The sequence below is a fragment of the Rhincodon typus genome, chromosome 12, assembly GCF_021869965.1.
Source record: "Rhincodon typus isolate 14 chromosome 12, sRhiTyp1.1, whole genome shotgun sequence".
Taxonomy (NCBI): domain Eukaryota; kingdom Metazoa; phylum Chordata; class Chondrichthyes; order Orectolobiformes; family Rhincodontidae; genus Rhincodon; species Rhincodon typus.
This window is the reverse complement of record NC_063343.1, coordinates 47,246,449-47,259,100: the sequence shown is the minus strand read 5'-3', so window position 1 is coordinate 47,259,100 and position 12,652 is coordinate 47,246,449. Positions and strand designations below refer to the sequence as shown.

The 12,652-nt window shown below is 39.0% G+C and overlaps 1 long non-coding RNA gene across 1 annotated transcript; it reads right to left on the bottom strand.

Annotated features, from left to right (window-relative positions):
• Window positions 1-216: 216 nt before the first annotated feature.
• Window positions 217-11,514, bottom strand: LOC125484584. Its single transcript, XR_007263411.1, has 3 exons — window positions 11,426-11,514; window positions 8,316-8,405; window positions 217-287 (listed from the first exon to the last, which is right to left on the bottom strand). It is a non-coding gene; the product is annotated as an uncharacterized LOC125484584 (long non-coding RNA).
• Between the last annotated feature and the right edge of the window lie 1,138 nt (window positions 11,515-12,652).

Below are 12,652 nucleotides of genomic sequence, written 5' to 3'. Positions count from 1 at the left end.
TTTCCACAACCAACATCAGGTTGTTCAAAAGAGCATTTGTTAGAAATTCATTATTCCGATATGACAATTATGAAACTTAATTGTTCCAAGTGTGTTAGGACATTTCAATGCAGCAAGGAGCAATATAAATGCAATTGTAGAATATATTTAAGTGACAACCATAAGGACTCAACACCAAATGTGACTGCAGTAATAGAAATACTTTGAATTCTCACCAGATCGTGTTATTCCACTATCTCTGTCTTCATTGATCCCTCTACTGGGCATGTCCATTGGGGTGCTGTGAACTATAAACATGAAAACAGAGTAAGAATTTACTTCCTTAACATTTTAATATCATGATGTGTTTACCAATTTTCGTAAAAGGACAAACCATTAACGATATCATACGGTGCAGAGCAGCATACATGCAAGAATCACTACAATGAATCATGTGTGCGAGCATGCAATTTAATCAGCCAACAAAACAACAGAACCTCCAAAATTGTGAAACACCACCACAATCACATTGAACTAAATCAAGACCAATTACACTGTTGATTTGAGATGACAGAGTTCATGATTTAAACTGGACTCCAATGTGATTTGGCAAATTATGAAACTAATTTTGCTTTAGGTTACAAGCATTTTGTAAAAGTTTTACTATAAAAGATTATTCAGTAGTGACATTGTGCTAACTCCAAGCCTCCTCCTCAGCTAGATGCCCTATTTTAATTAGCAAATTAAGGCTCCCATTGCAGAAGAGAGTTCTGAATGATTAATCTCCTGACAAATAATTGAAACAAAAATTAACTTGCATTTTCTACTTATTCGTTGAAGCTAAAAAAGACATCTACACTGTCCTTCCGTTACCCCACAACAGGCAAACTAATGTGTGCCTCAGACACCATCACAGAAAACAACATGAATATAATTTCACGTACAGCACTTGAATAATCTGCATCGTACACATCAGCAAAAGAATGTGGTACGAAGCTATCCCCAACTCCAAACAAATTGATTTGCTGCAAATCCATCATCTTGTGCAAATGAAAAAATGCCATTGACCTACAGCCACACAACACACTGAACAGCTATTGGTGGCAAGCTCTTGGGAAATATTCATTCAAGACAATCTGTGATATATGTACATCCAGTAAGTTAATTTTATGTTTGAAAGAGCCACCAGACACACAGAGTGATGTAAAGTCCTTCAAGTATGCTTTTAGCATCCAAATTGATGCTCGCATGTGCACAAAAAAAAAGTTTTCTTTCATAGAACATAGAACAGTACAGCAAGCATTGTGACATCAAATAAATCTGTGCTTCTAGTGTAGATAGAAACATGGTTTATATCAGACTTTGGACATGTCACCAAAGGAATGTATTGACTGGAGATGAAATACTTGCAACTGGGGCTGGGAAGGGAGAGAAATTCCCAAGAGTGAGTTACCCTGAATATCCTCAAAGGAATTCCAAAAGGCATGGGTAAATCACGTGAACACATTGCTTGTATGGCATCAGCAACAGATCACAGAATGCCATCCAAAAGGAGAAGATAAAGAACAAATTGAATAGCTTTAGAAAGAACGTTTCATTCTGGTTATATTTTATAATGGTATTTTTAAATAGGTAGACTACATATCAATTTGAAGTTGAACCCTGGTTAATCAGGTTTCAAAATCTTACATCGAAGGCATTTCTTTCTTTTATTTGCCTCTTATTATTCCAACAGAGCAAAGTGCCTAAGATTTCTTACTACACTGCTTGAAACCAGCCACAGAAAGAACATCCTTAATACTTGCTAATTATCCTGAAGATTCTAGCCTAAATGGCACAACTTATCATTCTGGACATCAAAAGTAGTTCTATGGCTGGAGACAGCACTGCGCACTGCAGCACTAATATCCATGGTAGTGAAGTAAAAGATTCTCTTCAGCATTAAAAACAGAGCTGCAAATCTTATCAAATGCACTCAATAGCAGCAACAAAAGCAGCCTGTCCATGAAGTAAGTGTTTTCTTTTTCTACAGCTGTAGAGAATGATGCAGTTGTATGTAAGTGCACAATCTTCTGTCCAATATCTTTTCTATTGCTGTCATTTGTTATCCTACTTTCTTCTCTTGCATTCCCAACAGTGTATGGCTCCATGGGAAGCTTCTTCACTCTTCATAAAACAGTTTACGTTAGCAGATTATCCCATCATGAAGAACAAAATTCTTCAGTTATCTACTGCTGTTCATAGTGACTCCTATCAGGAGATCTGCTGTCATGGTAAGCACACTTGTCGGTTTTGTACAATCCCGAGATTCTCCATCGCTCATCTACAATATCTGAAATCCAACTATACCTATACCCTTCTTTCTGCTGCCTTTGAGAAGGGATCTCGGTGATATTTCAACATTGACCAAACAGCCCGAATGCCGACATTTTCATTTTAAAATGTTCTTTTTGCTCTTACAATTTCAGGTGTCTCTTCATTTGCCTTATGGACTGTAGAAGAATTTTTAACATACGTCATAGCACCCACATTTCAAAGCCCTCTAAAGATCTATAGAACAAAATACGTATTTATCCAGGATTCAGAGGCATACAGAAAAATGAATAGAATCTTGAGCTTTTTCCTTCATACAAACTTCAGTTTTCGTGTTGTTGACTCATACTTCATCTTCATAGCATTCTTTTCTAGGCAGAAAAGTTCTACAATCCCACTCACTATGATTGCTCCTTATGCTCATTTCTACTTCTATTGGACGACAGTCCAGCTCCCACAGATGTCTGGAACTGATTAATAGATTACAATTTCTGCCACTTCCTTTGACAGCTTAACCTGAAAAAGGTTGAATTCAAAATGCATTTGGGTTGAGGCTTACTACTCAGGGTTCCACTTGCTAGTCTGCCATTATTCAACATTTCTCTAGAGAAGTGCCAACCTCAAGAAAAAAACTCATTACACTTGGGTACGACCAGACAACGCAATATTCCAAAAATTACCCCAGTCGACCAAAAGAAATCTCATAAGTGATTTGATGCTTGGAGATCTGGTAAATTGAAGATTATCAAAATGCTTTAATTTTTGAATAATATTTATATTCAAGTCTGCATCATTTTTAAACACTTAATTTTAACAAGGAAGAATAACCAGTACATGCAATGATTTTCAGTTGGTGCCTTAAAATTATTGACATAACGTATTCCAGGTCTGTGGAAATGAGGTTTACATAAAGCCCACCAAATCACAAAACCAATTAAGGAGGGTTTCTATAGTCTCTGATGGTGCCACATTAGACTTCCAAACAACAGAACATCACAAACCTGAAATCTGTCACTCGTCAATTAGTAATCGGTTCTCAGCTGCTTTATACAATGGCGAGTACTTAGTTGTCAACTATAGGAGTTAGGAAGAGAGTTTGGTTGTAATGTAGAATCAAAGCATTGTAATGTACTTTTGTATTCAGGTTAACTTCTGTTGGTGGGTGTTAGCTTTGGAATGCGGGCAAATGGGACTGGATCAGTTTTGGAAACCTGGTTTCTGTGCTATGTGACTCTATACAGTTCCTTTTCAGTCATTACTCGTGACTGTACCAATTGCATGTGCAAGTTCATTTGTCTTCCACTTACATTGCACACTTCGTATAGACTTTTTTGATAATTTCTCACTGTAACTTCTCCAGTACATTGATATTGCTTTGTTTAAAATTAGTTATAACTTAGTAAATCTGTTTTCAAGAATAAAATAGCCATTCCAAATGCAAGAGCCACAGTCAGACCTATCAGCACGAGACCTTCGAAACCCTCATTTTAAAGCAACTATCCCAATCAGCAGCACTTTAAGATGCAGTAAGATGTGTCTGGTAATTAGGAATTCACACTAAATAAGTAAAATCTGACATAATGAGTCAAGCATGCCTCCTATCCTGAAACAATGGACATCAAGGTGGTGACCATGCACTGTATATTCCTCACCTAGCCAATCAGAATGTTCCATGCAATGTGCGATGAGTGTGTTTGGGGATCCTAGTGGTCAGGTTGTGGTTGTGATTTGGAAAGAGTTAATAGGACCACCATTCAGTGGTACAGTGTGCAGAAAGCAGAAATGAGGCAGAAGACGACTTCTGAAAGGGACGGCACCTCACCCAACCAAGCAGTGATATTTCATTGAGACTGCTGCCTTGTTCGGTGTCACTTCTGTCATACTTGTTCTGATAACCTAATCTCTAATTCGAACACACTGATAAGCAGAGAGATGTTGTACTCAGTTTGACTCTGAGTCTTACAATTCTTGTTAAACTGGATTCAGAACTCTATAGAATTGCACTGAAAGGAAAGATAAGGAGCAACAAAAGTAATGAGGCCTCCCCCATCATATTACATTTCAGGTTATATCAACTTGGTGACATCAACTGGGTGTACAACTAACATCGAAGAAGAATGCAGTATGATACAACGGGACGTTGGAAAACTTGCAGACTGGAGAGTTTAGTGGCAAATAAAATTTAACATGGATACATGAGAGGTCATAAAAGCAGAAATATTATTAACATTTTCAAAATTAAGAAATTGAATGGGCTAAAAGACTAAGGAAGAGAGGGAATAAAGGCGATCAAATCATTAAAAGCAGCATTGTAGGTTAACAAAATTAAAATGATAAGAGAGCTGGTATTTATTTTTACGAATATGAAATTTAAAAGCAGTGGAAATATACTAAACTTTTATAGGAACTGGCCAGCTATAGTTCTGGTCTCCAAACAAAGAACAGCGCCAGAACATGTTTAGCTACTGGGATAGATTGAACATTTTGAAGAGATTTTGTTGAAAAAATAGTACTTTGAGACAACCTGAAAGAGGTTTTTATAATTATGGACATGTTAGATACAGAGATGTGGGGAAAATGTTCTGCTTCTCCAAAGGGCAGTAAGATAGTCATTAATAAATCCAACAGGGGGATAAGGGGACATTTCTTACTCTGTGCTGCTGACACAAAGATAGTTTCCTCCCTAAGTGGTGAAAAGGACATAAACAGGCATCAAAAATATAGCTAGGTTAAACGAGTGGGCAAAAGATTTGACAAACGGAGTATAATTTTGGAAATATGAATTTGCCCATTTTGCAGCAAGAACAGAAAACATATCTAACTAGCAAGAATTTGCAGAGCTCTAAGATGCAGAATGATCTGGTGGCCTGCACCATGAAACACAAAAAGTCAGTGTGCACATACAGCAAAAAATTAGGAAAGCTAATACAATGTTATCTTTTACTGCAAGGGCAATTAGATACAAATATGGGAAGATTATGTTTCAGCTAAACAGGACATTGGTGAGGCCATATCTCAACAGTATGTACTGTATTGGTCTCATTGCTTAAGGAAGGACATAAATGCATTGGAAGCAGCTCAGAGAAGGTTTACTTGATAATATATAGAATGGGCAGGTTGGCTTATAAGGAAAGGCTTGGAATTTAGAAGGATAAGAGGAAACATGATTTAAGCATGATGGATATTGACAGAACACATGTGGAAAAGAGCTTTCCTCTTGTGAGAGAATCTAAAGCGGGGAGTACTGGTTACAAATAACAGGGTCACTCATTTATGGCATAGATGAGGAGAATATTCCTGTGTCAGAGGGTGGTTGGAAGTCTTTGGAACACTCTTCCTCACATAGTGGTGGATGCAGAGCCCTTGAACATTTTTAAGGCAGAGGTAGACAGATTCTTGATTAACAAAGGGATAAAAGATTGACCAGCAAAAATGCAGGAATGTAGATTTGAGGTCAAAATTGGATTGGCCATGAGCTAATTGAGTGCAGGATGTCAGAAGTCACACGACACCAGATTATAGTCCAACAGGTTTATTTGAAATCACACAAGCTTTTGGAGCACAGCCCCTTCGTCGGGTGCAGTGAGAGGACAGCACAGAGACACTGAGTTTATACTCAGAGATCAACAGATCATACAACTGATGTGAGTCGAGTGTCAGATAACAGGTCTCTGCAGATGACCAAAAGTGTTAGACAGTGAGTAAAGTGTTTATAAAGTCAATGTCAGTGCTGTGATATCATGACAATCAGACAGAGCTATAGGAATATACAAAAAGTGACATCTCCGGTCAGCCACTGAATTGTAGGTGTGTGGCTTTGTTCAGAATCTGTCTCAGAGTTTTAACCTGGAATCAGGCTGGTTTTATTCCAAAAGCAGGAATTTATAAGATGCCACACTGACTGACTGTGACTACAATTTATATGTGTTTTTTTTGAACAAAATAGAATGTATCTGCAAATAAATAAGCATCTTGGACGAAATGATTTACCCCATAGATTTATATGTGTGTGCGCGTGCAAGAGAGTGTAATAAGTAATTCAAAACTGTACCAACGAATTAAGGTAGAGAGATCATAACGATTTATGAAGTTGATGTTGTCAAACCAGGAAAGTACAGAAGATTTTACAGATACAAGTGTGGTGGGGGTCACCTGTAGTGTGACACAAACCCAAGATCACGGTTGAGGCCATCTTCATGGGTACAGAACTTGGCTATCAGTCTCTACTCGGTGATTCTGCGTTGTTGTGTATCTCGTATTCTGCCTTGGAGGACACTTACCCGAAGGTCGGAGGCTGAATGTCCTTGTCCGCTGAAGTGTTCCCCAACTGGGAGGGAACATTCCTGTCTGGCGATTGCTGCGCAGTGTCCATTCATCTGTTGCCATAAGCGTCTGCATGGTCTCGCCAACGTACCATGCCTTGGGACATCCTTGCCTGCAGCATATGAGAGAGACAACATTGGTCGAGTCACATGAGTATCTGCCGCATACATGGTGGGTGGTGTTCCCATGTGTGATAGTAGTGTCCATGTTGATGATCTGACATGTCTTGCACAGGTTGCCAATCACAGGTTGTACAGTGTTGTGGTCGATGCTGTCCTGAAGGCTGGGTAGTTTGCTATGAACAATGGTTTGTCTAAGGTTGGCAGTTGTTTGAAGGTGAGAAGTAGAGGCATGGGGAAGATCTTGGCGAGACACATTGAAAGCTGTGAAGAACATGGCGTAGTTTCTCTGCTCTGGGGAAGTAATGGATGATGAAGGGTACTCCATCGGTCATATCCCATGTCTGTCTTCTGAGGAGTTTGTTGTGGTTTTTCACTGTGGCACGTTGGAACTAGCAATCGATGAGTTGAGCATCATATCCTGTTCTTATAAGGGAGTCTTTCAAAACCTTCAGGTGTCCATCACGTTCCTCCTCATCTGAGCAAATCCTGTGTATGCTTAGGGCTTGTCTGTAGGGGATGGCTGTTGTAATATGTTTCGGGTGGAAGCTAGAGAAATGCAGCATCACGAGATTATCCGTGGGTTCGTGGTAGAGCGAGGTACTGAGATGTCTGTGCACGCGCACACTCTCTCTCATTCTCGCTCTCAAACACACATATAAATCTATGGGGTAAATCATTTCATCCAAGATGTTTGTTTATTTGTAGATACATTCTATTTTGTTCAAAAAAAATACACAATTTGTAATCACAGTCAGTGTGGCATCTTATAAATTCCTGCTTTTGGAATAAAACCAGCCCGATTCCAGATTAAAACTCTGAGCCAGATTCTGAACAAGGCCTCACACCTATAGTTCAGTGGCTGACCAGAGATGTCACTTTCTGTATATTCCTATCGCTCTGCCTGATTGTCATGATAGCACAGCACGGACATTGACTTTATAAACACTTTACTCACCATCTAACACTCTTGGTCACCTGCAGAAACCTATTATCTGACACTCAACTCACACCAGTTGTATGATCTTTTGATTTCTCTGCTATAAACTCTGTGTCTGTGTGTTGTCCTCTGTCACTGCACCTGACAAAGCAGCTGCGCTCTGAAAACTTGAGAGATTTCAAAAATACCTGGTGGACTATAACCTGCGACTTCCGAGTTTGTCCACCCCAGTCCAACACCGGCACCTCCATATTATCGAGTGGAGGTCCTTGTTTGTAGGGGCAAGGGATCTACTCTTGTATGTATGTGAAGGGAATGCAAGACAAAGTGAGAAGGGGAGACAGAGGAGGCTCAGAGATGTAGAAAGAGGGAACGAGACAGACAGACAGACAGACAAACACACACACACACACAAAACTAAACTACTTTTCTTGAGTGTGTAATGAACGTAGCACCATGGTATCTAAAAGGTGATTAATACGACTTACTAAAATCACCTTTTAGGGACAACGGATCAATTGCCTTTTGTTTTAAGTGTTTAGATTTTCAGTAAGAATCTCATTTCCACAGCTGTAAATAGAATGCATGCCCAGCTAATGCAGACCGACACACTGTCCAGAACCCAGAGGCACTATGCAAACCTGCAAAGAAAGAAGCGCTCCGGATTAGGCGGAGCGGTGCTGGCTCAGAAACACCTGGTGCCCGCCTAGGGCTGCAAAGCTGCGAAAAACCTACAGAGCAAAATTGTAACAAAAATAGAAAACAAAAACAGAAAAATGGGATTAGTAAAGCCATCAAAGCAAGAAGTTAGAATACCACATGGACTGCCATTTCAGACTAAAAACAAAAACAGAGTTAAAAAATACATCAGAATAGCATAATCTTTCGGACAAAATTTACTTTTATACATACACTTGCCCCTCCCTTTAAGTGCTGGTTTGGAGACAAAACAAAAGGCTAAAACAAATGAAAATTACTTTTACATTTGTAACAGAGAAAAAGACAAGATATAAACTTACAGTTCAAATAAAAACAAATCTCTTTTGAAGGCTCTCTTAAATACACTGACTAAAAGCAAATAAAGAGAAAAATGCAAATATTTCATGATGAAATCTGAAGCAAAGGATTCAAGGAAAGTCTGACTTGTGGATTTTGGGGATTGTATTCATTGAACAAAGTTTAAAACAAAAATCCCTCCTGCCTATCTGCCCTAGTAGTTTCAATTTAAGTTGTCAGGTTTAACTGGAAACCATATTCTCCTTCCTCCTCCCCATCTGCTTGGGATTAAAACACAACCATAAAAGATCAGGTGGATTAAACCAGAAATCTGTGCAGTTAATTAAATGTTGTGCATAAAACCAACGATGTTTCTCTCAATATTCTGTATTATTCACAGCTTAAAATATTCAATCCTTTCATAGTATTTATACTCTCCCAGTAAATAAACAGTAACAAAATTTGGAGGGAAAAGATAGAAACAGGACAACAGGCCAAAACAATATTTAAATTACGGCTATGTGCATCATTGTATGCCTGTGGATATTGTGCTTTTACTTTTTCATCCCTCCGCCACCTCATAAATAGAATGCATGAGGACGTGCACTACTGATTGTATTTATCGAATCGTGTCTGTCTGCTTCTTTAAACGTCCGATTAAAATAGTACTAATTTTCACTTCATATTGAATTTAAAAGTTGTGCCATAAAACCCTACAGAACCAATGCATATCATTACACATCATCACTGACATAAGTTCATGTTTTCAACCTTACACGCAAAAATGGTTCTTAACTGTAGCCACGGCAACATAAGACTTAGAGAAGCAAGGCAAGCCATCCAAGATTAAGAAAGATCATGGCTGATCTAATTATGGTCTTAACTCCCCCGTTTCTGTCTGCTGTCCCAATACCTTGAACTCCCTTGTCTAATAAACATCTATTTAAACCTGCCTTGAATAAATGCAATGACCTAGTCTCCAGTCCTTTCTGGGGAACAGAACTGTACAGACTAAATGACCCTTTGGAAAATAATTTGATCTTAAAAAGGGAGACTTCTTATTTTAGTTCCAGTCTCCCCACAAAGGAAACATCCTTCTGGGATCCATCTTGTCAAGTGCTCTCAGGATCTTGTATTTTCCATTAAGATTGTCTTTTATTCTTCTAAACTTCACTGGGTATAGTCCCAAGCTGTTCAATCTTTATTCAGAAAATAATTAGCTCATCCTTGGAATGCATTAAAAGAATCTTCTGAGCTGCTTCCAACATAATTGTTTGCCATTTTCAAATAAGGAGACTAAAACTGTACACAGTACCAGAGACACGGTCTCACCAGCATCCTGTATAACTGTAGTAGAATTTCTTGACTTGTATATTCCATTCTGCTTGTGCTGACATTCCATTTGCCATCTTAATCACTTTTTGCATCTTCTAACATGTGACTCACATACCAGGACACCAGGTCTCTCTGTGCCAGAGTTATACAATCGCTCACCATTTAAATAGTGCACTGATTTCATGTTCTTCGTGTCAAAAGTGGACAAGTTCACATTTTCCCATATTATTCTCAACCTGTTAACTTTTCGGCCACTCTCTTAAGCTCTCTATATCCCTCTGCACACTCTCTACCTTGTCTTGACAGCTTACTTCCCTACTTATTTTGGGGATCACTGGTGCCATTTTAACATGGAAAAGATTGATCAAAGAGACATTCAGCCTTAGGCTGTTGACACCCATGCACCAAGTGTAGGCTCAGAGTGACATACAAACAACCAGAGAATATAATTTATCCACCACAGTAACCACGACCCTGATAGAAAAAAATTGGCTCTTTTAAATTTGAAGGATAAAATTTAGGTGACCAGATGCTTTACACAGAATCACAGAAATTCCTAGCACAAAAATATGTCATTCAATTCATCTTGTCTGTATGTTGAGATTTAACCAGCTAAGGTTAAGATGCTTTAAGATTTAACCAGCTAAAGCTGTGAAGTTAACCAGAATAAAGTACAGGTAAGCTAGGACTACATTCCAAGAGAAGCAGCAAGATCCCTATCAACAGGACACTGCTTATCTGAGTGGGAAGAACTGTAATCATCAGTGACAGGCCCACTTCACAAAATTCTATCAACAAGTCAGATTGACCAGCCAATCATCACTCCCTTGGTACACTAAAGACCTGGTTCAGGTATCAGGCTGAACTGGATCCATACCATTACAAGGAGTGTCATTTTAGATCAAATGACCTCAAAACTGCGACACTCTCAGCAGACTGTAATAATTACCAGCAATTTAACAATAGAAAAGTTTCAAGGTTCAACAGTTATTGGGAACTTTCAAGGAGTGGATTAGTGAACAGAATCTAAAAAGTGATCACAGATAACCCACTAAATAGTTGTTCCGTCAGATGGAAGGGCTGACAGTTAGTCTGAAAATGATGATGGAAACAGTGCCCTTGCAAATATACCAAAGTAAAAGGCACCGTCGAATAATTCAGCTTCAAAATTTTCTCAGATATGTGACACCTGCCAACACATTGTATGTTGGCCTGTGTAAATCCAATGTGTCAAACAACCTACAGTTTCGGATATCAAGTCCAGTGTTGTATGGTCTTGTTGGCTGCTAACTGCCTAGTTTAAGTCCTGAAATAAAGCAAATTATTTCTGTCTTGTCTACAAGACATTTTCCTTTGAGGGAGAGTCAATCTGAAGTGTGAAAATTCAAGTACTTCAAAACCAAGTCTTAGTGGAACTTACCTATAAGGCTGTTCATCAAAATATTTTGATCTGGGTAAGGTTTTGATGTAGTAGTGTCCTGATTAATACATTCGAGACTGTCTTGTAACCTTAATGAACAATTAAAAAAGCACACATAAATGTTCAACATCTAGACATATCTCATCAACAGTCACAAGATAAAGCACAAAATAAGCTGAGTCATTAAAGTTACTCATTCTATTGTTTCATTTCTTCACCTAAAATGACTATTAAGGAAACACCAAGAAACTTAAATGGCACTGTATTGCTCCTATTTTTCTTCATTTATGCTTCAATGTGGGAGGAAGCAATCTGGGTGTAACTCTCTCTGTAACATCATATGGTGCTGTATACTGTGCACTATCGTGCAACATATGGAATCAAAGATTTCTACACATTTGCACTACCAAACGGCTCAAAACAAGAAACATGAGATTATTAATGAGCATCTTTGAAAGTTATAAATGATGACCTCTGCATTATTATCTTCCTCACCATTTGAGTGTGCAGGAGACTCTTGGAGAAAATTGAGTTGGGCTAGCACCCTGATGTTTTCCTATCTCTAGGTTCTTTGTCAAGGGGCATGCTGCACACCCAGATGACACCCTGCCCAGCAGTGGCAGGAAGCCAATTAAAACTATGGCATTACAGATTAGCCAGCATTTCGCACCCCCCCAAGGCCCTGCCATTTTGTTTTGTAAAGAGAAAGGTCTGCAGCTCATCTGCAGCAAGAACAGTGCAGGATATCAGAATGACAAAGTGATCAAGTGATCCTAAAAGCAGCATAAAAGATTACTTTCAGCACATTTATTGAAGTGAAAGGTGCCTCCCTGCAGACAGGTCCACCCAATATTTCTGGGTGCTGCGATTTGCCTGGTGGTTCCAGCATTGGTAGTGTTCCTCCATCCTGTGGCATCCTCCCTAAGCAACACTCACTATTCTCGGCCTTTGGCAACTCTGACTGGCCTCTTTGTGTCTGCTGCCCACCTGCCATCTCTAATTGCGCTCACAGAGGTCTTGCTTCTCCTGATATTTATTTGAACAGTCTAGATCTTGGTATACAGGATAAATTTTAAAGTTTCCACCTGAACGAAACTTGGAAAAATTATAAGCCGTGAGCAGGACAGTGCGGAATTCCAAAACAAAACAACATGGACAAGTTGGCGGAGGGGGCAGACAGGAAATAGATGAGGTTCAATGCAGAGAAGTATAAAGTGATGCACTGTG